Below are 24,160 nucleotides of genomic sequence, written 5' to 3' on the forward strand. Positions count from 1 at the left end.
TAGAGTTGTCTATGTTCTCCCAACCACCCCAAAACTGACCCCCCTTCTCTCATATCACTCTCATCTTGTTAAAAAATTATCTCTCAAGTTTTCTCATCATTTTCAACTACCAAGAACACTAAGACAGCTTGGAAGCTTAAGCTTTGGTCTTGGAAGAATTTTTCCCTAAGGTAAAAGTTTCTATAACTTGACTATTATAGAGTTTTTAACCATAGATCCTTCAATAACTAACTATATATATTGTTGGGGGAGTTGGTTTAAGGTTTTGAAAGAGTCTTGAAGGATCTAAATCTAGTAGAAACATCAAAACCTAAAGCAAGAACAACAAAAGGTAAAAAGTTTACTTTTTATCGTTGTTTTTGTATGGTTTTTATTTTAAGCATTATTTTGTGTATTTTATGCTTAAAGTTTCTTATTGATGGTGTAATAAGGCTATGGTAGTTGCTTGAAATTTTTTATGATGCTTGTATGTTGATTTTTGAAAATAGGGACCCAAAATCCCTAAGGGTTTTGTTGGAAACCCGAAAACAAAAACACAAGTTTTGGGCCGTGACTTCCAAGGGGTCAAGCATCCACTGTATACTGATTTGTAAAAATAAATTATACTACAATGTTTTTGAGATAGAGTACGTGAATTTGAGCTTTTGAAACACTAAAAAACATTTAGAAATGAGTGAGATATGCTATTTCAAAGTTTAGGTAAAAAACAGTTTTTTTTCTTCGTATTCTTAAATTTGGGACCAAGTTTGAATAGCCACTGTATAGGGAAAATGAATCAAGTTTTTGCTAAAATTTGGTGGCCATGTTCTTGGCATAACCTTGTATTCCACTGTAAAATCTAGTAACAAAATACTAAACTTTCTAAGAGTTATTAAGTGCCAAAGTTTAGAAAAAAATAAGGACTTGAAAATAAGGTCATTTTTACCTCAATGTTTGGAAAATATTTTCACCAATAAAAAATGCTCACTTTGACCTAAGATTTTACAAAGACCTAAATGGCATACCAGAGATTGAATTGGGAAATTTTGGTAACAATTGGGTAAGTAAATTTCAAGTTATGACCTAACATAGTGTGTAGTTAAAAATGAGAAAAATGAGATTTTCACACTTAGCGCAAAAATGAGATTTTGGAACTTAAGAAAAAAATACATTTTTGTGCTTATTGCAAGATAAAGACTTGGTAAGTCTTAAAAGCAATTATTAATGATTTTTCCTAATTAAGTTAGAATTAGGCTATTTTCTTAAAATAGTTTTTAGAGATTAAAACCTTAAGAAAAATAAAAGGAAAATTAAGAGAATATTTTCTTGAAAAATAATTGAGGAATTTAATTAGTATTTTCTGGATATAATACTGGCTAAAATCTTTTATATATTTAACCGACTTGTTGAAAGTATGGGTTAATAGCAAAACTATTAAAGAATAAGATTTTTAGCGGATTATGGGAAAATACTATTGCGATACCCGAGCCTAGGTATCCAGACCATGGGATAGGTCTCCCCGAGACTTAGGGTTTAGTTTCAAATTTTTGAGTATGAATTTCTTGAATGGGTTTAAAACCAAATAAGGATCTTTAATCCTTACAAATGATTTTGAAAATGACCAAACTGTCCAAAATAATAATAATGAATTATGAGTGCCATAATTAATCCGAGTATATTGTATGGATAATTACAGTATTGGCTAAGCGTAATACATTGTAGGCTGAAATCTTGCAGAGAGCTAAGGACTCCAGGTAAGTCAACTTCTATTGTTTGGCTACAACATGAAACAACTGGTGTAAAATATGTTAGTATAGAAACACATGCACATGTATACACTGCCGTAGAAAGTTTACACAGAGATGTTAGTCTAGTAGGTGTTGATTCAGAATATATGAACGGTTAATATCCGTCATATCCTAGATGGCTAACCCCTGTCACACTGCTTGTTTGATTTTATTAAGTTTGGTTCACTATCGTGACGAGTGGACAAGAGGTGAGGATTGCTGGTTTAAACCTAGGGGCGCCAAAATGAATGGGACCTAGCGGCCCTCACCGTCAGACTGATTGATTGATATTATCATGTCCGGTTAATTACCACGACGAGTGGCCAAGAGGTGAGGTTTGCTGGTTTAAACTTAGGGGCGCCAAAATGAATGGGACCTAGGGGCCCTCATGCTTACTTAATCATTGAACAGTTGGAACCCGAGCAAGTGCTCTGATAAGTTATTCCCAGATAGTAGCTATGAATATTGGCCATTCAGTGAGAGTGCCTAGAGATACTAGGGGTTGCCAAGTTTGAGTGAGGTTGAACACCATAGGGGCAACTGCTCACCAGCATCACTGATTAACATAGAAGTCTTTGTAAACTTGTGTAGCTTCGATTACACTCTTGAATAGTAGCAACACCTTAAGTGGCTTAATGGTTACCCTTGTGAGGGATTTACTCTTGGATAAGTAGTGATGCCCTAGGTAACTCGATAGTTACCCTTGATGGGGATATTTATTGGCTAGATCTTAGTGTTGAGACTCGGTTATCCCCTACTGATTAGCAAAATTGTTAGAGGGTGTGATACGCCCGAATTGTTGGAAATTGTTGAGCGTTAGTCTCGAATTATATTGTGATATATTATATCTGCTTGCTCTGGGATTTTGAGTGCAGGGATTTATCTATTTATATGAAATAGGTTGCCATTGGTTATCAGGCATAACCATAAGTTTGTTAGGACACTTTTGCGTTCTTGAAATTGATTGCGTAGGGTCCGGATGGATCCTAAACCCAAATTTTGTGAGCTATTGTTATCAGTGGACAATAACTTGGTCAGTGACCACCTGTCTTTCTCTGCATGCTTTTGTTTTAAAGTTGAACTTACTAAGCATTTTCGCTTACCTAGTTGTTTCCTGTTGTAGGTAAGAACAAGGGAAAAACAGAGCAGTGAGCGTTGGAGTCTACTTTGTGGATGTACATGTAGTCCGACCTTTTGGGAAGCTGTTTTGTTTTTGGAAATGTCGTTTTATTTTCATAAACTAGGCTCATTTTACTCTTCATAAACTATGTTTGTATTAAATATTAAGTATGGCCACACGACTTTTAAAAAGTTTTATTTTTATATACGGGTTTTTGAGAAATTTTGTTACATGAAAACGTTTATATTTCCGCATTATTGAGTCTTAAAAATCCGGGACATTACAATTCGTATCAGAGCTCAAGTTAAGTTGGTTCTTTAGACAACCCACATGTACATTTCGCAAAGATAGACCAACACTCACTATAAGTACCGTCTTTTCATATATGTTTTCTTTGCTTTCTTTTATTTCCCTCAATTCTATAAATTGTAGGTTATGGTCGATATACCTGAGATAGGTGACCTTGTCATAGGAAACCTACCCACGATCCCTATGCCTAGGATCGATTACTATAGAATCTTTAACGATAAGAATCCGTGATGTTTCGAGTACTATCAATAACATCGGTGTGTCACTTGGCAATGGACTCATTATATCACAGAAGTCCTTGATAGGGACAACACACCTGAGCGACGGGGAGTGTGATATGTCAGCACTTGTCTGAGAGGCTCGACACAAATATGGTTTCATCACAGACGTTGGCGACTGATTCGTGACACATGGGATGAATTTCGTGTGCAAATCGAGCTAGCATTTGGGCCATGTATTGACCTATCTCCGTGGTTGATAACATACCTCGAGGTAGGGCGGTAGAGTCAGAGGAGGATCCTGAGAAGCCGAACAAGGATACCAACATAAGTTGGATATCTTGATGGATAACCTAGATTAGGTTATAATGTGAGGGTCTTGTTGATACTTTTTGAAAAGACTTCGCAAACCTACTAGGTTGTAGGACTTTTGTATAGTTGTAGTAGGCAGACGTAGAAACCCGACGTGTAGCTAGGTTTCTCTTGTGTATTTATCGTTCTGCTAACTAAAACTTTATGGCATGATCTGTCATTATCATTTTGTATTGCTAGATTATATCTCTGAATGTTAAGTAACTATCTTTGTTGGTATTAACTTCTCACCCCTATGCGTTTAAGAGCTTTTTGATTTTAAATCAAACAAATGGTAAGGAAAAGAGCTCAAAGAGGAATGGATGCTGCTGGTTGGGGCCAGGCTGTGCCTGCTGCTAGAGCTCAGAACGCGTCTACCGCTAAAGCTCCAAACCAAGTTGCTAGAGTTCGCGAGATAGCAGAGTAAATGAATAATCTGCAAAGGCTAGTGGAGACGTAGGGAGCCCAAATTGAAAGAGGGCAAAAGAGACAGGAGGACTCTGATGCCCTCCACGCTGAAAGGTTTAACACCCTTTTGGGATGACTCCCCATGCCACCCAATAACTCTCAAAACAATGAAATATCACTTGAAAATAATGAAGAACAAAACCCTGGCCCACAGGCTGTCATTGAACAACCTGTACCGCTAGTAGAAGAACCAAGAACTGCCTGAGTGAAACCTATATCATAAAGGTTCGGCAACCAGAATCCACCTATGTTTGAGGAGACCACTGACCCATTAGTGGCAGAGGAATGGATAAGTATCTTGGAAAGGATCTTCGACTTCATTGAAACTACCAAGAGAGAGAAGGTAGTTTGCGCGACCTATATGCTAAGAAAAGATGCCCACATCTGGTGGGACGCAGCCAAGAAAGGGCATAATGTTGCCGAGATGGAATGGTTAGAGTTCTTGACCTTGTTCAATGGAAAATACTTCAATAAGGCAGTGATCAAGCACAAAGTGAATGAGTTCACTAATCTGAAGTAAGGAATGTCGAGCGTGCAAGACTATGTTCAAAAATTCGACCAGCTAACTAGGTTCATGAAGAACTAGGTGAACACTGAAGAGAATAAGACCTGGAGTTTTATGAAGGGCTTGCCTAGAGACATTGCCAGGTGTGTAGACACTGGTAAGACTGGCCCAGAAATGTATGCCGAGGCTGTGGAATGGGCTCTTCGCCAAGAGTCTTCGGCCGTGTCGGACAAGCCAGAACCACATAAGAACGAAGACAGGAGGTACACTCCCAACAAACCCAAACAGTTTCAGGCCAATCAAAATGGCCCAAGAGGAAAGTTGAACTTGAGGTTTGGCCAGAACTCAGGGAGGACAAACAATCCAAGAGGCACAAGACCGAATGTTGGGGGAAATAACAAAAGAAAAGGGGGACCTCCCAATCAGGCAATGGTTAGTCCCAACAAAAAGTTGAGACGTGAGTTTGAACAATGGCCACTGTGCAACAAGTGTAACCAACACCATCGAGGCGAGTGTGGGATATGTTATAACTATGGAAAGCCAGGGCACTTTGCTAAAGAGTGTCAAATTCCAGCCAAGGGAAATGAAAATGACCAGCAGAAACAAATTGGAGCTCCGCCTCGAGGTTATGCACTTATGCAAAGAGATAAAGGAGCTGGACCATCTGATATGGTGTTAGGTGAGATTTCTATCGCCTAAACCTCGGCATATGCATTAATGGATACTGGTGCATCACATTCTTTTGTATATGCATCCTTTGTGGAAAAATCAAATAGAATGCCTGAGCCTATGCCTGTTATTTGTGGGGTATCTTTACCTTCAGGAGAGGATATGCTGGTGTGAACATGGGTTAGAGCCGTACCAGTTTGGGTTGAAGGTCATGAGCTGACGGTGGATTTGTTAGTCTTGGACCTACATGAATACGACATCATATTTGGGATGGATAGGTTAACCAGATATGGAGCCGTTATCAATTGCAAGCGCAGAAAAGTGGTCTTCACCCTAGCGGGAGAAAAACCATTCGAGTTCAAGGGTATGTCAAGAGAAAAGAAGTGCCCCATGATTTCTGCGATGAAGGCAAGAAAAATGTTGAGTGACAGATGAATTAGTTTTCTGGCAAACATAGTGGATAAGGATAAAGAGATGGGTCAACAACCTTCTGATGTATCAGTTGTGTGCAAGTTTCCCGAGGTATTTCTTGAAAATCTCTTAGGGTTTCCACCAGACCGAGAGATTGTGTTTGAAATAGATCTAATTCTAGGAACTACGTCGATCTCAAAGACTCCTTACAGGAAGGCGCCAGCTGAATTGAAGGAGTTGCAGTCGTAGCTGCAAGAGTTACTAGACAAGAAGTGCATAGGGCTAAGCCATTCTTCGTGGGGAGCCTCGATCTTATTCGTGAAGAAGAAAGACGGCTCGATGAGAATGTACATTGACTATCAGGAGTTGAACAAAGTGATGATCAAGAACTGATATCCATTTCCCAGGATTGACGATCTTTTCGATCAACTGCAAGGAGCGTCAGTATTCTCCAAAATAGACATGCAATCAGGCTACCATCAGCTCAAGGTTAAGGAGACGGATATACCAAAGACGACCTTCAGAATGCGCTATGGTCACTAAAAGTTCTTAGTGATGTCCTTTGGACTAACCAATGCGCCTGCAACATTCATGGATCTCATGAATCGCGTATTTCACGAGTATTTGGATAAGTTCGTCGTCATGTTCATTGACGATATTCTAATATACTCGAAAAACCAAGAAGAGCATGCAACGCATCTCAAACTGGTCCTCCAGTGTCTGCAAGATGAAAAGCTTCACACTAAGTTTTTGAAATGCAAATTCTAGCTAAAGAAAGTTAGTTTTCTGGGCCACATAGTGTCGGGAGACGGAATTTCGGTAGATCCCGCCAAGATAGAAGTAGTTAAGTAGTGGAAACCTCCGAAAAATGCTCATGAGGTTAGAAGTTTTCTTGGGTTAGCAGGATATTACTGGCGATTTGTGGAGGACTTTCCAAAATAGCTGCACCAATGACTGCTCTCACTTGCAAAAACATCAAGTACGAATGGATTGACAAGTGCGAGAAGAGTTTTCAGGAGCTGAAAACGAGATTGACAACTGCCCCAGTGCTGACAATCCCTAACGGCACAGGGGGATATACTATTTATAGCAATGCCTCATGCCGAGGGTTGGGAGCAGTGCTGATGCAGCACATTAAAGTAATTTCTTATGCTCTCAACAACTAAAGAATTACGAGAAGAACAATCCCACTCATGACCTAGAGCTGGCAGCGGTGGTTTTCACATTGAAAATTTGGAGGCACTACTGATACGGGATACACTACGACATCTACACTGATCACAAAAGCCTGAAGTATTTCTTCAATCAGAAGGAATTGAATATGAGACAACGTCGATGGTTGGAGCTGTTCAACGACTACGATTGTGACATTCTGTACCACCTGAGAAAAGCAAACAAGGTGGTAGATGCATTGAGTCGACAGCCAAGAGCTTACGAGATGATAGTGAAAGAGATTTCGCAGTAGTTACGTGCCGACCTTGCTATCTTGGATTTAGAGATAGTAGTCGGTCAATTGGCTAACCTCTCTATCGAGCCTACAATTATGGAAGCTATAAAAGGGGGGTAGTTAGTCGATCCTGGGGTACAAGGAATGGTGTATGAAGTGAGGAAGGAGGGGCGATCAGGATTTCATATCTCTGAAGATGGAGTATTGGGGTTCAAGGGCATAATATTTGTTCCAGACGATGACGAGATCAAGAAGCAGATCTTTTTCGAGGGACATAATGCTCCTTATGCCATGCATTCGGGCACCACGAAAATGTACCAAGACTTGAAGAAGTACTTTTGGTGGCCTGGGATGAAAAATGAGACAACAAAATATGTGGCACACTGCTTGACTTGTCAGCAGACAAAGGCCAAGCATCAACGATCAGTCAGATTGTTGCAGCCCTTAGAAATTCCGGAATGGAAGTGGGAGATGGTCACTATGGACTTTGTCACAGGTCTACCAACCACTCCCAAGGGACATGATGCCATGTGGGTTATCGTAGATAGGCTGACTAAGTCTGCTCATTTCTTGCCGATCAAGGCAACTTAAAGGGCACATAAGTGAGCAGATATTTACATTGCAGAAATAGTGAGACTGCATGGTGTACCCAACTCCATCGTATCAGATCGCGATGGATGTTTCACCTCGGCATTCTGGGATAGAATCCAAACGAGGTTGGGTACTAAACTGAAGTTCAACACTTCTTTCCACATGCAAACAAATGGTCAAAGAGAACGAAAAATTCAGACCCTGGAAGATATGCTAAGAGCATGCGTGCTCAACTTTCAAGGGGTCATGGAATGAAAAGCTTCCACTGATAGAGTTCACTTACAACAACAGCTATCATGATTCCATCAAGACGGCTCTATATGAGGCTTTGTATGGAAAGAAATGTCGAAAACTAATTCATTGGCATGAGGCCGATGAAAGAAAGTTTCTCGAATCAGATGAGGTTGATTAGGTTACCGAGGACATCCGGCAAATAAGGCAACATTTGCAAACTTCGGTAGATCGACAGTGCAAATATGCCGACTGACGTAGGAGACCCCTAGCGTTTGAGGTTGGCAATAATGTTTTGCTAAAGGTAGCTCCGCTACGAGGGGCTATGCGGTTCAGGAAGAAAGGAAAACTTAGCCCAAGGTTCGTTGGACCTTTCGAAATCATAGAGAGGATCAGGGAAGTAGCTTATCATTAGCTCTTTCGCCTGCCCTATCTAAGGTGCATGACGTGTTTCATGTATCCTTGTTGAGAAAATACATGCAGGATCCCTCGCATGTACTCGGCTATGAGCAGCTGAGCGTTGATCCTCAACTCGTCTATGAGGAGAAGTCGGTGATGATTCTAGACCAGAAGGAAAAAGTGTTGAGGAACAAGACCGCACCGTTGGTAAAGGTGCAGTGGAGTAACCATGGCATAGAAGAGGCGACCTGGGAAACAGAAGACAAGATGAGGGAGTTGTATCCTTATTTGTTTCAAGTTTCGAGGACGAAACCTCTATAAATTGTAGGTATTGTAACGCCCTGCGTTTTGGGTACCTTTAAACGACTCGGGTCAGGATTAATTTCCCCGAGTTATAAATATTATTTTAAATAATATTATATTTGTTTGGAATTTATTTCCATAAGTTATTGCTAGCCAAATTATGAAGTTTGTGATTAAAAGTCAAGAGAAGACTTTCGGTCTTGGACCGACACAAAAACCCTAATTAGATAAAAATCTCAGAAAATAAAATGAAAAAGTATGGCAAATATATTTTGGGCATAAAATACAATCATAAAAATTAAAGTTTGGTAAAAAAATAATAAACCTAGGAGGAAATGGGAATTTTAGGGCATTTTGTGTTAAATGCTTAATTTTACTGAATTGGGGAATTTTATTCTATAAATGAACCTTAGATTAAATTGTATTGTGTGATTTATTAAATTAAATGTGCGAGACATTTAATTTAATTATTATGTGTTAAATTTTATTTTTTTTAAAAACTTTATAAGAGTTAAAACGGTTATAGAAAGTCATTTTTGAAATTTTGGAAAAAAAGACAAATTCTTAGGAAATGTTTGTTAACCTTTATATAAAAAAAATAATATAAATGCATAAATTGAAAAAGGTGGCCGACCAAGTGAGGATATTAATTGTGTCGATCAAATTAATTAAGTTTTAAATCACATTTAAATTATTGTTAATGACATAAAGTGATAAAGGTAAAAACACTTAAGTGTTTTAGATATTTTAGAGTTGTCTATGTTCTTTCAACCACCCCAAACCGACCCCCCTTCTCTCATATCACTCTCATCTTGTTCAAAAATTATCTCTCAAGCTTTCTCATCATTTTCAACTACCAAGAACACTAAGAAAGCTTGGAAGCTTAAGCTTTGGTCTTGGAAGAGTTTTTCCCTAAGGTAAAAGTTTCAAAAACTTGACTTTTATAGAGTTTTTAACCATAGTTCCTTCAATAACTAACTATATATGTTGTTGGGGGAGTTGGTTTAAGGTTTTGAAAGAGTCTTGAAGGATCTAAAGCTAGTAGAAACATCAAAACCTAAAGCAAGAACAACAACAGGTAAAAAATTTACTTTTTATGGTTGTTTTTGTATGGCTTTTATTTTAAGCATTATTTTGTGTATTTTATGCTTAAAGTTTCTTATTGATGGTGTAATAAGGAAATGGTAGTTTCTTCAAATTTTTTATGATGCTTGTATGTTGATTTTTGAAAATAGGGACCCAAAATCCCTAAGGGTTTTGTTGGAAACCCCAAAACAAAAATACAAGTTTTGGGCCGTGACTTCCATTGGGTCAAGCATCCACTGTCTACTGATTTTGAAAAATAAATTATACTGTGATATTTTTGAGATGTATTACATAAATTCGAGCTTTTAAAACTCTCAAAAACATTTGGAAATGAATGAGATATGCTATTTCAAAGTTTAGGTAAAAAACTGTTTTTTTTTTCGTATTCTTAAATTCGGGACCAAGTTTGGACAGCCACTGTATAGGGAAAATGAATCCAGTTTTACTAAAATTTGGTGGACATGTTTTTGGCTTAACCTAGTATTCCACTGTAAAATCTGGTAACAAAATACTGAACGGTCTGAGAGTTATTAAGTGCCAAAGTTTTGAAAAAATAAGGACTTGAAAATAAGGTAATTTTTAACTAATTGTTAGGAAAATATTTTCACCAATAAAAAATGATCTTTTTGACCTAATATTTTACAAAGACCTAAATGGCATACCAAAGATTGAATTGGGAAATTTTGGTAACAATTGGGTACGTAAATTTAAAGTTACGACCTAGCAAAGTGTGTTGTTAAAAATATGAAAAACGAGGTTTTAACACTTGGTGCAAAAATGGGATTTTGGAACTTAAGAAAAAATACATTTTTGTGCTTATTGCAAGATAAAGACTTGGTAAGTCTTAAAAGCAATTATTAACAGTTTTTCCTAATTAAGTTAGAATTAGGCTATTTTCTTAAAACGGTTTTAGAGATTAAAACCTTAAGAAAAATAAAAGGAAAATTAAGAGCGTTGGTCTCAAATTATATTGTGATACATTATATCCGCTTGCTCTGGGATTTTGAGTGTAGGGATTTATGTGTTTATATGAAATAGTTTTCCATTGGTTATCAGGCATAACCATAAGTTTTCCAGGACGCTTTTACGTTCTTGAAATTGATTGCGCAGGGTCCGGAACACTAATTTTGTGAGCTATTGTTATCAGTGGACAGTAACTTGGTCAATGACCACATGTCTTCTCGGCATGCTTTTGTTTTAAAGTTGAACTTACTAAGCATTTTCGCTTACCTAGTTGTTTCCTGTTGTAGGTAAGAACAAGGGCAAAACAAAGTAGTGAGCGCTGGAGTTTACTTTGTGGATGTACATTTGGTCCGACCTTTTGGGAAGCTATTTTGTTCTTGGAAATGTTGTTTTATTTTCATAAACTAGGCTCAGTTTACTCTTCATAAACTATGTTTGTATTAAATATTAAGTATGACCATACGAATTTTAAAAAGTTATTTTTATATACGGGTTTTTTAGACATTTTGTTACATGAACATGTTTATATTTCCGCATTATCGAGTCTTAAAAATCCAGGACGTTACAATAAAAATACCTAATTCTATCGAGGCCTATCAAGGTCTATCGAGGGAATGCAAAATCAGAATATATCTAACTCTATTAAGGCTTATCGAGGCCTATCGAGACCTATTGAGGCAGATGCAAAAAATCAGTTTGTGCCTAATTCTATCGAGGCAGATGCAAAAATAAGTTTATGCTTAATTCTATCAAGGCCTGTTGAGGTCTATCAAGGTCTATTAAGGCACAATCAAACACAGAACCTAACATATACTATCGAGGCATGTCGATTTCTATCGAGGTGAACAAAAATCTAAAAAAAAACCCAGATTTCATTATTCCCCAGCCCCGATCTATCCTATGAACAAAAAATTAACAAATAAACCAAGTCTGGACAATTTATTGCAGAATAAACAAGTAAATCCCTCACCTTTTTCTTTTTCGGGGTTGTTTCGTCGATCTCTTGGGTTTTCTCGCCTACCCGCCTACTCCGGTCGAGATTTCTTGCCACTGATGTTCGGTTGTGGAAGACATTGCCCACAAATTCCACAGTGAATGTGAAGGGAGAGTGAGAGATTTTGGGGATTTTGGTTTCGGGACCAAGAGAGTGAGGGAGAGAATAGAGAGAGTCTGAGAGAGTAGAGAGAGAAAGTGGGAAACAAATGACAAGGATATTTTCGGAACTAAGGAAAATACTAGGATCAAATGGACATGTATATAGTGGGTAGGGTATTTTTGATTTGGTACCCTATTTTATTTATAAATAGACAAATTTTCCTTTAAAATATAAATAAAAAGAAAAGGCAAATCCAGAGGAAAGAGTCTTCGCCTTAAAAAAAGTGTATTTGCAATCGATCTTGGGTGTTCTTTGTCCCTGGTCCCTTTTGTTGATGGTGAGAACCCGTCAATGAAGTTAAGTTAGAAAAATCAAATTCTATTGCTTATCAATGAAAAACTTCAACAATGTAATCAAAGACTTAGAAACTTAGAAAATAGTTGCGGAAGAAAAATGGGGGAAAAGAACTTGTATTCTTTTGTTGTCTCAAGCTACGGTGTTTTTTCCAACCCCCTTCAATGTTGAAGTGGGATTCCATTTATAGTGGGCTCTAATGGCCCCTGATACATTGTGGTCCAGGGGACCAGATTGTACACAAGTACATTGTCAGGAGAGTGGTATCAGGTGTAGTGGGGTTGGCCCCAGTGCATAGCCAGGGTCCGTGGGGTTGTCTTCACTACTTATTTAGTACGAGTGTCAGAGGAGGGGCGCCAGGCGTAGTGGTGCAGATGGTGGTGGTGTTGACTCTGACATCTGGCCAGAGACATACAGGCCATGTCCCTTCTCCTAGTACTCCCACTACTTGCCTGGCATGAGTATTCGGATCAGACATATGGGGTCTTAAAGGTCGTACCCCGTACAAGATCGTACTGGTACGATCCTTTTGAATTATACTTGGGATTTTACCTCTAAATGTTGGACTCTCCATAGGTCTTCATAGGAGACACCCACTTAAGGTGCAGGGTGTGAGACACCTGGTGCATGCAGGGGTCGTGGTGCGAAACGGGGCTCTTGGGCCCTTGGCGCAAGGCGGGGCCCTTGGCACGAGATGCTCGAAGCACCTCAAGGCCACCCACGATACGTGGGTGATAGGTGCGTGAGATTCCACTCTTGGTGAGACACCTGTTGGTGCGCGAGACAGTTGTGTGTGTCCGAGGCGATGTGGCCTCGCAAAATGCCTGGGCGTGCGAGGCGAGGCTCTCCCTCGCAAGGCCCTGGTGGTGCAGCCTCAGTGGCGCGAGATGGTCGTGGGTGTCCGAGGCAACGTGGCCTCACAAGACACCTGGGCGTGTGAGGCAAGGTGCTCCCTCGTGAGGCCCTGGTGGTGCGAGACGCTCCCCCGCGAGGCCGTGGTGGCGCGAGACGGTTGTCGGTGTCTAAGGCGATGTGGCCTCGCAAAATTCCTTGGGCGTGTGAGGCGAGGCGCTCCCTCATGAGTTCCTAGAGGCGCGGCCCTGGTGACGCGAGATGCTCCCTCGCGAAGCCTTGCTGGCGCAAGACGCTCCCTCGTGAGGCCCTGGTGGCGTGAGACGCTCCCTCGCGAGGCCTTGGTGGCGCGAGACGAGGCGAGGGCATAACAGCCTTGCGGAGATGTGGGGGTGACGACCTTGCGTAGGTTCTTGAGGGCCTCACGTGGAACACCTCCGGGGCTCATGAGGGATGAGACGAGAGGTCCTGGGCAGCACACTTGCTGGGGTTTCATTTGGTAAGGTTTCCCAATACACACCTAGGGGCGTGGGCACAGGTCTGTATTTGGGCATTTTTGGGACATTAGTGTGTGCTTTGGATTTTCTACAAGCATGGAAATTTGAGCATCCACACTTGTCCCCCAGTCTAGGAGAGGGCCTTTAGGCGCTCTGGTAGACTTTTCGATATCGTGTCTTGAAAGCATGGGTGGTGTTAGTGGTGATCCTTGTGATTTCTTGAGATTGATCGTGAGCCTATCATTTTGCTTCGTGGATCCCAATCTAGATGCCAAGCTCCCTTCTTGGCCATTGATCAGTCTTTAGGATCGATGGTTAAGATGAGCCTACGGCTCCTATAAATAAGCCTTCATATCTAGCCTATTATTTACACTTTACCTCTTCAGCTTAGTGGTTTTGGGATCCTTGCTCCTTTCAGGAGGTAAGGGGTTCAATCCCCCACAACCTCACTTTTTCTTTCTTGTTTTTCTTCTTTTTATTTGAGTTCATTTCTTGTATGTCTATATCCATGCAGGTACTTGAGGACTAAAACACCTTTTTCCTTTGTTTTTCCAGACGCGTACTTTCAACCACTTGCTTCTCTTCGACCGCGACGGTGCTTTCAGCCCTCGACCTGCTTTTGACCACGACAGTGCCCAATTTTACTTGCTTGAGGTATACTTTCTTTCTCCCTTATGTTTATTGGGTCTAAATTAGCACCACTCGGGATGGGGTACTTTGGCCTGAGCTCGTCGTGAGTTAACCCAGTTGCATGCCCTCATTCATACCCCGTAGTTGGTCATTTAGAGTGCTTGTGCCTAGAGGTTTTGAGCCCATTCCTTTGTGTTTTGTAGCAATCCCCTCATTTATACGTGAACAATATTTACTTACGAGATGAGGTCCCATGGCATGTGAAGGATCATCCGGTGTTCCTCCGGGGGTCGAGTTTGTAGACTTATCTTCAGACTCGGAGTCCTCCGAAGACAACCTTCACCAAGACTACAACACCTTGAGGTAGGCCCGTATTCATCATCTTGAGCACATGGCTGAACTTAGACGTAAAATCTGGGTGGTAGAGAGCGAAATAGACTCAGTTTTGAGGGGAGACGGAGTATCTTTCCCCCTTGACCTTAATGACCACATAGCAAACCTTAGGGTGACCCTTTTAGATTTGTAGATGAAGTTGGAGTTTATGGAGGGAAATCTCCCACCCGAGCCTCCTACCCTATTTTCCCCTAATGACTGTCATGGGGCCATCCCATTTTCTCCTCAACCCTTGTTCTCGGGCTACCCTTGCTTAGCGCTTTCACACTCAGTGCCTCGGTGGAAGACCCTTGCTAGGAAGAAAAAATGGAGGGTAAAGTACCCTATTTCTACCTCACCTTTTTCTTTTGGTTTTGTAGATATGTCGAAGAGAGTACGGCGACAGGTGGCCCCTGAGCAACAAGAATTTGGTCCCCTGTTGGCATCTACTCTGGTGTCCCACGTGTCCAAGAACAAACTGCTAGAATTAGCAGAGAAATAATGTGTTAGCCCGGAGTACAAGCTATATGTTCCTTCGAACAAGTTCCGGGCTGACAACCCTACTCAGGGCTTTGTGGCCACGAGTGAGCACATCTTAAAGGTGGGCGGTACAATCCCATTACACCCATTTTTCATCATGGTTCTCAACCATTTCGACCTTGCTCCGCTCTAGTTGGCACCCAACAGCTGGCTGACTTTGAGCTGCCTCTTTATGGCGTATATGGAGCATAACGGGCATGCTCCCTCTACTTAGGAGGTGCATTACATGTACAACCTCATGCCCACCCCTAGATCCAAAGGATTTTATTTCCTGCAGAAAGACAATTCTACTGTCTCCTTGATAGAGGGTTCTGTGTCCAACCCAGGGACCTGGAAGCAGGACTTCTTCTTTGTGAAATGTCCCCTTTCTATTCGTGAGCATTTTCGCTCGACTCCTAGTAAGTACTTCAAGTTTTTTTTTTTAATTTTGAACTGACTGTTTTGGAACTTACGTTCATATTGGGAACTGTGTTGATTGTGTAGAAAACTTCATCGTTCCCAGCGTTTCCAAGTCGGAGGTGGAGGCGGTGAGCAAGCTTATCGACGCTGACCTTGCCGAGAAAATGGCTGCCCGTCTCTTCACTGTGACTAACCTCAACCGTTACAACCTATCTGCGGTTTCGGAGCCTGGGTTGCTGTGGCATATTTCTGAGCGGAAGAAAAAGGCTGTTTTGGCTGAACCTCACTTGGATGGGGGTGAGGTAGAGAGTGTGCCAGTGGGGCTCTCCCTAGGACTTAGGCAACCCCGTCGATCATCTCTGTCTCCTAACGGGTGCCCTCCTTTAGCCCCTATAGACCATGACATGGACTCCCACTCCCACGATCAACAGGCCATGCCGAGGGGCTTCGCCTATCCCTATTTTGAGGACTTCGATGTTTTCCCTCAAGCTTCCCTCAATCCTGGTCCATTGAGGTCTCATTTTTTCTATCTTCCTGTGCACCCTCCTCCTTCGGTGAGCGGGTCATCTGTCCCTACCTAGCCAGACACCCTTGGCTCAGAGGAGGCACCTTGGGTAGGTCGCATGGCGACCTCTTATGGGCAACGGTATGTCCAGGTCACCACGGATCTTCCTGAGGCTGATTGGAGAGGTCTTGGGAGTTTTTCCATGTTAGAGCTTGGGGAGACTCTTGTGCGCTCTGCCACTTGGGTGAGTTCATGAATCTTACATTGGCCTTACCACTTTTCTCTCTCTCTCTCTCTCTCTCTCTTTTGCTTATCATCGTTATTGTTATTTTTCTTGTGCAGACTTATACAGTGGCTCAATGATTTGCTGACTCGGGTTAGGACCTCTCCGCATCGAATGCTGAAAGGGACTGTCTAATGGTCCAGGTCCAGGGGGTCGAGAGGGAACTTGCTGAAACCAAACTTAAGCTTGAGAAGGCCCTTGCGAAGGCCTCTTCATCATCAAAAAAGAAGAAGAGGGCGACTGCAAAGGCCGTGATGCTGCAGGAGAAGGTCACTTGCTTAGAGGCCAACCTTGAGGATGCAAAGGATACCATCACAACGTTGTAGGGGAGGGTCGCTTCCTTAGAGGAGGATAAGGCTGACATTGAGTATAGATCCATAGAGCGCGCCCTCTACGGAGTATGGAGGCAAAATCCTAACTTCGATTTCTCCTCCTTTGGTGAGCACATCGTTGCCATGGTGGCTGAGTGGAACGCCTACGGCAGAAGGCCTTGAGATCTTGCTTCTGCGATTTTTGCTGTTCAGTCCAAAGTGGTTGTATGCTCATTTGAGCCTTATTTTGCTTGTAATTTCTCTGAGTCTTGTTACATTATCAAAACTCTTTTTATTTTTATTTATATATATATATACATATGTGATCATTCATCTTTATTCCTCTATGTTCGAGGTCCTTTTGAGCCCGCACAATGGGGTTCGATAGGTTCTCTTTTTTATTTATCAGGCTTGAGGTCCTTCGGAGCCCATGCGAAGGGGTTCAATAGGTCCCTCTTTGGTGCCTCTTGATTGTACCTATAAGGATATATTGGCCCTTTGGGTTCTAGTTATCCTTTTATATATTTTTGCGTGCGCTTATTATTTCTTGCGAGAAGCGTCCTTGTCGTCATTATTCATAGTACTATTTTTGCAAGGGTCTCTTTTAGGACCCTTTTTGGCTAGACGGCTTGGTGGCCGCTCTAGGCTTATTGGTGGGTGCTTCTCCTGAGGCACTTCCTCTTGTGGAAGAATTTACTCTTATTAGGATGCTTTTCTTGTAGGACCTTTTGACCTCCTTAATGTTCACAAGGGCAGCTAATCCTTGTGAACTCAAGCGATGCCTTACAAGGTCTTCTTCTTTATTTATAAGGGGGGATCCTTTTAGGATCCTGACATAAGGGGTCCTTTTAGGATCCTCCTGATAAGGGGTCCTTTTAGGATCCTCCTGATATAAGGGGTCATTTTAGGATCCTCATGATATAAGGGGTCCTTTTAGGATATAGGGGTCTCGTTTGCCCCCCACCCCTTTTTTTGACCCCCTATGTACTCTGCCCCCCAAGTGGATTGTGAGATTTATCTCGGCAGGCACTTTGATCATTCCATTCATGAATTTTGATAATCATTTTGCTTAAACAAGAAACTTTTCTACACATTCACTTAATGTCACAACACATTCATTGAAAACAAGTGAAGTACATGGTAACTTAATGTGACTTGTTCTTGCTACATATTAAGGAGTTCACATTGAACTTATAACTATTACATTTAACCTACACGTTAGACAGGTCAAAACAACCTTGCCTCAACATGGAAGTCTTACTGATAATACTTCTTTAGATTTTCTGCATTCCATGCTCTAGGTACCATGGTCATCCAAGCGTGCGAGCTTGTAGGTGTTAGGGGGCACAACCTGGGCAACTTGGTAGGGCCCTTCCCAGTTTGGCCCTAACACACCCGCGCTTGGATCTCGAGTGTTGGGCAGGACTTTTCGCAACACGAGGTCTCCTACTCTGAACGCCCTCTCTCGCACCCTCGAATTATAATATCTCACGGCTCGTTGCTGATATGTGGCTAGCCTCAGTTGACAAAGGTGGTGATTTGCTTAGCCGTTATGTTGACTAGAGGCTCTGCTTCAACACACTTAGTAAAATAATCGACTGCTACCCCCACGTATTTTGCTCCTCCTCTTTCTCCTGGCAACGCTCCAATCAATTCAATCCCCCACACAGTGAAGGGCCACGGACTGGTCATGCTCACCAGCTCATTTGGTGGATGTCTAGGGTAATTTGCATGCCTCTGGCATTTGTCACACCTCTTCGCGAAATCTCTTGCGTCCTTCTCCATGGTAGGCCAATAATACCCCTGGAAAATGGCCTTTTTTGCCGTGGGCTGCCCCCGAGCATGATTTCCAGATTCCCTTTCATGTATCTCTTGTAGAATTTTTAAAGCCTCTCCCTTATTTACGCACCGTAGGAGCGGGGTAGAGAAGCCTCTCTTATATAAGACCCCGTCTACTAGGGTGTATTGGGCAGCTTTGTAAGTCAGCCTTCGGGCATCTTTTTTGTCCAAAGGCAAGGCCCCGTCAGTTAAGTACTTTGCAATGGATGCAAACCATGAATCCCTCGGGCTATTGACCATATGGATCATTTCTTCTGCTATGCTCGACTTGGAGAGGTATTCGACTGGGATGGACTCAAGCATGTCTTCGTCTTAAGTAGAGGCGAGTTTTGCGAGTGCATCGGCGTTTGTGTTTTGCTCCCTTGGGATCTGTTCTATGGTGCATTTTTTTAACTGATCCAAATACCCCTTCACCTTGGTGAGATATGTAGCCATTCTTGGGCCTCTAGCTTGATATTCACCTTTCACCTGAAACACCACGAGCTGTGAGTCACTAAAGACATGAAAATGGGTTACCTTTAACTCCTTAGCTAGCCGCAGGCCAGCCAACAGTGCCTCGTACTCTGATTCATTGTTGGAAGCTTTGAATTCGAATCTCAAGGCACAATACATCTTGTGCCCCTTAGGTCCCGTCATTACTATGCCAGCACCGACTCCTCCTTTGTTAGATGCCCCGTCTACGTGGAGACTCCATTCTTCAGGGTGATCTTCCCCTTCATGCACTAGTTCATTCCCATCTACTTCTCCCCCTTCAAGGGGTCGGTGCGCAAACTCGACTATAAATTCTGCAAGTACCTGCCCATTGATTGAGGTCCTTGGGGTGTAAGTGATGTCAAATTGACTTAATTCAATCGACCACTTTAACAACCTTCCTGAAGTTTCTGGCTTGTGCAAGACTTGACGCAAAGGGGTATTGGTGAGCACCTCAATGGCATGAGCATGAAAATAGGGTCTCAACTTTCTAGAAGCCACTATCAAGGCATATGCCAACTTCTCTATTTCTGGGTACCAGGTTTCTGCGTCTATCAACCGCTTGCTCACGTAGTACACGCGTTGCTGATGCTTCTTTTCTCCTTTAACTAGGGAGGCGCTTATGGCATGTTTTGATACGGCTAAATACAAGTACAACTTCTCCCCTTATTCTGGCTTGGCCAAAAGGGGTGGTTTTCCAAGGTGTTCCTTCAGCTTGGTGAAGGCCTCTTGACAATCATCACCCCAAGCGAACTTTTTGCTCCCTTTTAGGATGTTGAAGAAAGGGAGGCATTTGTCAGTGGACCTGGACATGAACCTATTGAGAGTGGCTACTCTCCCTGTTAAGCACTGCACCTCATTCTTGCTTCGTGGTGGGCTCATTTCCAGCAATGCCTTGATTTTGTTAGGATTGGCCTCGATCCCTCTGGAATTCACCATAAAAACCATGAACTTCCCTGATGAAACTCTGAAAGTGCACTTGAGCGGGTTTAGCTTCATTCTAAACTTCCGGAGAGTGCTGAACATCTCACTGAGGTCATTCTTGAGTTCTTCTGCCTTCTTTGTTTTTACTAGCATATCGTCCACGTACACTTCCATATTCCTTCCTATTTGATTCGCAAACATTCTGTTCACCAGCCTTTGATAAGTAGCACCTGCGTTCTTTAAACCAAAAGGCATCACTTTGTAGCAATAAAGCCCCTTGTCTGTTATGAACGAAGTGTGCTCTTCATCGGCTGGGTTCATGGGTATTTGGTTGTACCCGGAATATGCATCCATGAAGCTAAGTAACTCGTGCCCCGCCGTGGCATCTACTAACCGGTCCATCCTAGCAAGTTGGAAGTTGTCCTTTGGGCATGCTTTATTGAGGTTAGTGAAGTCCACACAAGTCCTCCACTTTCCGTTGGGCTTTAGGACTAACACGGGGTTCGATACCCATATTAGGTAGAATGCCTCTCGGATAAACCCATTTTCCTTCAACTTATCAACCTCTTCTTTCAAGGCCGCGTATCTTTCTGAGTCTAGTGCTCTCATCTTCTGCCTCATAGGCCTTGCTTTCGGGTCGATGTTTAAGTGATGGCACATGACTGATGGGTCTATTCCTACCATGTTCTCATGACTCCAGGCGAATACATCGAGGTTGGCTTTTAGAAATTCTACCAGCTTCTCCTTCACGATACCCGTAAGGTTTCTCCCTACCTTCAACTTTCTCAATGGCTCATCCATGACCGTGACTTCTTCCAACTCCTCTACCGGCTCGGCTCTAGGTTCTTTCGCGACTCGCGGGTCCAGCTTGTGCAGGTTTGCGCCTTCATGCACAACCATTTCCATAGGCACCAATGGCTTTGTGGCTGTGCGGAGGGATGTGTTATTGCATTCCCTCGCTTCCTTCTGCTCTCCTTTCATGTTTGCTATTCCCCCAAGAGTTGGGAATTTCATGGGTAAGTGCTATACAAAAGTTATCGCCTTCAATTCTCTTAGAGAGGGTCTCCCTAATACCACATTGAAGGCTGAGGCGCAATCTACCACAACAAAGTTTGCCATTATTGTGGTTTGTCTGGGTTGTTCTCCCACGGTGAGGGCTAACTCAATTGCCCCTAGGGGCTGTATTGAGTCTCTTGTAAATCCATACAGGGAGGAGCTGCAAGGCTTTAGGTGCCGGATGTTTAGTCCTATTTTCTCCAAAGCTGGGCGATATAAGATGTCCACAGAGCTTCCATTATCCACCAAGACCCGATGTACCCTCATGTTTGCAAGTTAGACAATCAACACTAGGGGGTCATTATGGGGGAAATGTACACCTCGGGTGTCTTCTTCGGTGAAGGTTATCGAGTCATTCACACCCTTAAAAAATTTTGGGGGGCGTTGCTCCTAACTTAAGACGCACAGTGGTGGACTTTGTCTGGCCTCCCTGGCATATTTATCTCGCCCATTTCTTGATTCGCCCCCGAATCCTGGCCCTTAGAAGATGGTCCTGACCTCTCCATGTACTTCTGGGGACACCTCTCATGCACGTGGCGAGGATGCTCCTTCTTTTGGCCTTTGGCTCTCCTTGCGGACGTATCTGCTCAAATGTCCTCTCCGTATAAGCTCCTCAATTTCTATTTTCAAATGGTTGCATTCCGCGGTGGTGTGGCCGATATCTTTATGATACTGGCAATATTTGCAGGGGTCTCTTTTTAATCGATCTTTTTCCATTGGCGGGGGCCTTCTGAAAGGGACATGGTTCTCATTCGTGATGAAAATATGTTCCCTGGCATGGGTGAGGTTTATGTAAAAGGTGTAGGGGCCCTGCCTGCGCTCATCCGTGCGTTGGGGCTTCCGAGGCCGATCACCTCTTGTTCCTTCATAGACCCTCTTCTTTTTTGCACCGCTTTGGCTTTCCCGGATTGAGGGTTTTGGTGGGGATTAGCCTTTTCCAGCCTTAATGCTCTCGTGACCATCCTCTACGCGAATGTATTTTTGCGCCCACTCGTAGAAATCGTCCAAATCTGTGACCTCTCTCTTGAGCATGTTATCCCATAACTTGCTTCTCGGGCGCACTCCGGCCGTGATGGCCATTTTTAGCTCTTTGCGGGTTAAGCTCCCTACCTTGGCCGCTTCCATATTGAACCTGTGAATGTAGCTGTTTAGACTCTCATTTTCTCCTTGCTTCACATTAGCAAGGCTGGTGCCCGACATTGTGTAATCACGCACGGCGTAGTGTTGCTGGAGAAACTCATCAGAAAATTGTTGCCAAGAACTGATGGACCCTGGTCTAAGTCTTTTGAACCATTTGTACACAGGTCCTTTCAATGTAAAGCTTGCTCACATTCTGCCGTCCACTCAAACTTCTTGCCTCCTCTAAGCAAGTTAAAAAACGGGACACACTTGTCCGTTGATTTAGAAACGAACCTGCTTAGAGCTGCAATCCGCCCAGTCAAGCTTTGTACATCCTTTATTCTAGCTGGAGACTTCATTTCTATGAGAGCCTTTATCTTTTCTGGGTTTGCCTCTATTCCTCGGGAGTTCACAATAAACCCAAGAAATTTTCCAGAACCCACTCCAAATGAGCACTTGAGGGGGTTTAACTTCATACTGTACCTTCTCAGTATTGCAAAGCACTCCTCTAAGTCTCGCACGTGCCCTTCAGCTTCCTTTGATTTCACCAGCATATCATCTACGTACACCTCCATGCTCTTGCCGATTAAGTCGTGAAACATACCATTCACCAAACGCTGATAGGTAGCTCCCGCATTCTTCAGTCCGAAGGGCATGACTCTATAGCAGTATAGCCCTATATCTGTTCGGAAGCTGGTATGCTCTTCATCAGGAGGATACATGCTGATCTGGTTGTACCCGGAATATGCATCCATGAAGGACAATGTTTCATGACCAGAGGTTGCATCTACCAACTGGTCTATTCTTGGTAAAGGAAAGCAATCCTTTGGGCATGCTCTGTTCAGATTAGTAAAATCTACACAAGTCCTCCACTTTCCATTGGGTTTGGGCACCAACACTGGGTTTGAAACCCAGGCAGGGTAATATGCTTCCCTTATAAACCCATTCTCCTTTAACCGCTCTACCTCCTCCTTAAGAGCTTTTGCTCGATCTTTGTCAAGCAATCTCCTCTTCTGTTGCACTGCTGGATAGCTTTCATCCACGTTGAGCACGTGGCTGATCACAGTTGGAGAGATACCCACCATATCTTTGTGAGACCAGGCGAAGAAATCTTGATTCCTTTGCAATAATTCTATCAGCTGTGCTCTCACCCCTGCTTTCAACTTTTTTCCAATTTTGACCCCTCTCGTCGGGTCATTCTCATCTATAAGGACCACCTATAACTCTTCGAACGGTCCCACATCACTTTCATAATCCCCAAAGCGAGGATCAAAGTCCCTTCCCTCGCTTTGGCCAACGCCTTATTTGGTGACTTCATCACCGGATGGGGTCTTCTGCTCTTTTAAACCAAGAGTGCTCTCTTGGTCAAACTCCTCTAACATCTCTTCCTGATCGGTTACAACTGCAAGATTTTGGTCGACATCCATCTCGTCCACCTCCTCTCTCTCAACACATACAATCATGTTGCTCTCCATGGCCCCCTTCCTTGCCTTAGCTACCGAGGCATTATAGCACTCCCTAGCCTCCCTCTGGTCTCCTTGGACACAACCTATGCCAGCACTGGTCGGGAACTTCATGGAAAGGTGCCATATTGAAACTACTGCATGTAAGTTTGTGAGCAGTGGTCGACCAATAACCACATTGTAGGCGGACGGGCAGTCAACATTCAAAAACTCGGTCATTACTGTTTCATGCTTGGGAGCCTCCCCCGTCGTGACTGGCAACTTGATTGTTCCAGCTGGTGACAATCCTTCTCCAGTAAACCCATAAATGACTTGAGAGCACAGCTTCAAGTCATTGACAGATAGCTTCATCCTCTCGAAGGATGACTTATAAATAATGTTCACAGAGCTCCCTGTATTGACCAGACATCTCTTCACTTTCATATTGGCAATTTGGACTGTTACAACAAGAGGGTCATTGTGAGGATACCTCATGTGTCGAGCATCTTCTTCAGTGAAAGTGAGGGACTCACTTTTGTATCTTGGGTTCTTTGGTGGTCTCTCCTCCACCGTCATAATTTCGGAGGTGGATGCTGCATCCAACTCATGGCAAAGGGTGCGAGCATACCTCTC

This window comes from Humulus lupulus, chromosome X (assembly GCF_963169125.1).
Source record: "Humulus lupulus chromosome X, drHumLupu1.1, whole genome shotgun sequence".
In the NCBI taxonomy this organism is placed as follows: Eukaryota; Viridiplantae; Streptophyta; class Magnoliopsida; order Rosales; family Cannabaceae; genus Humulus; species Humulus lupulus.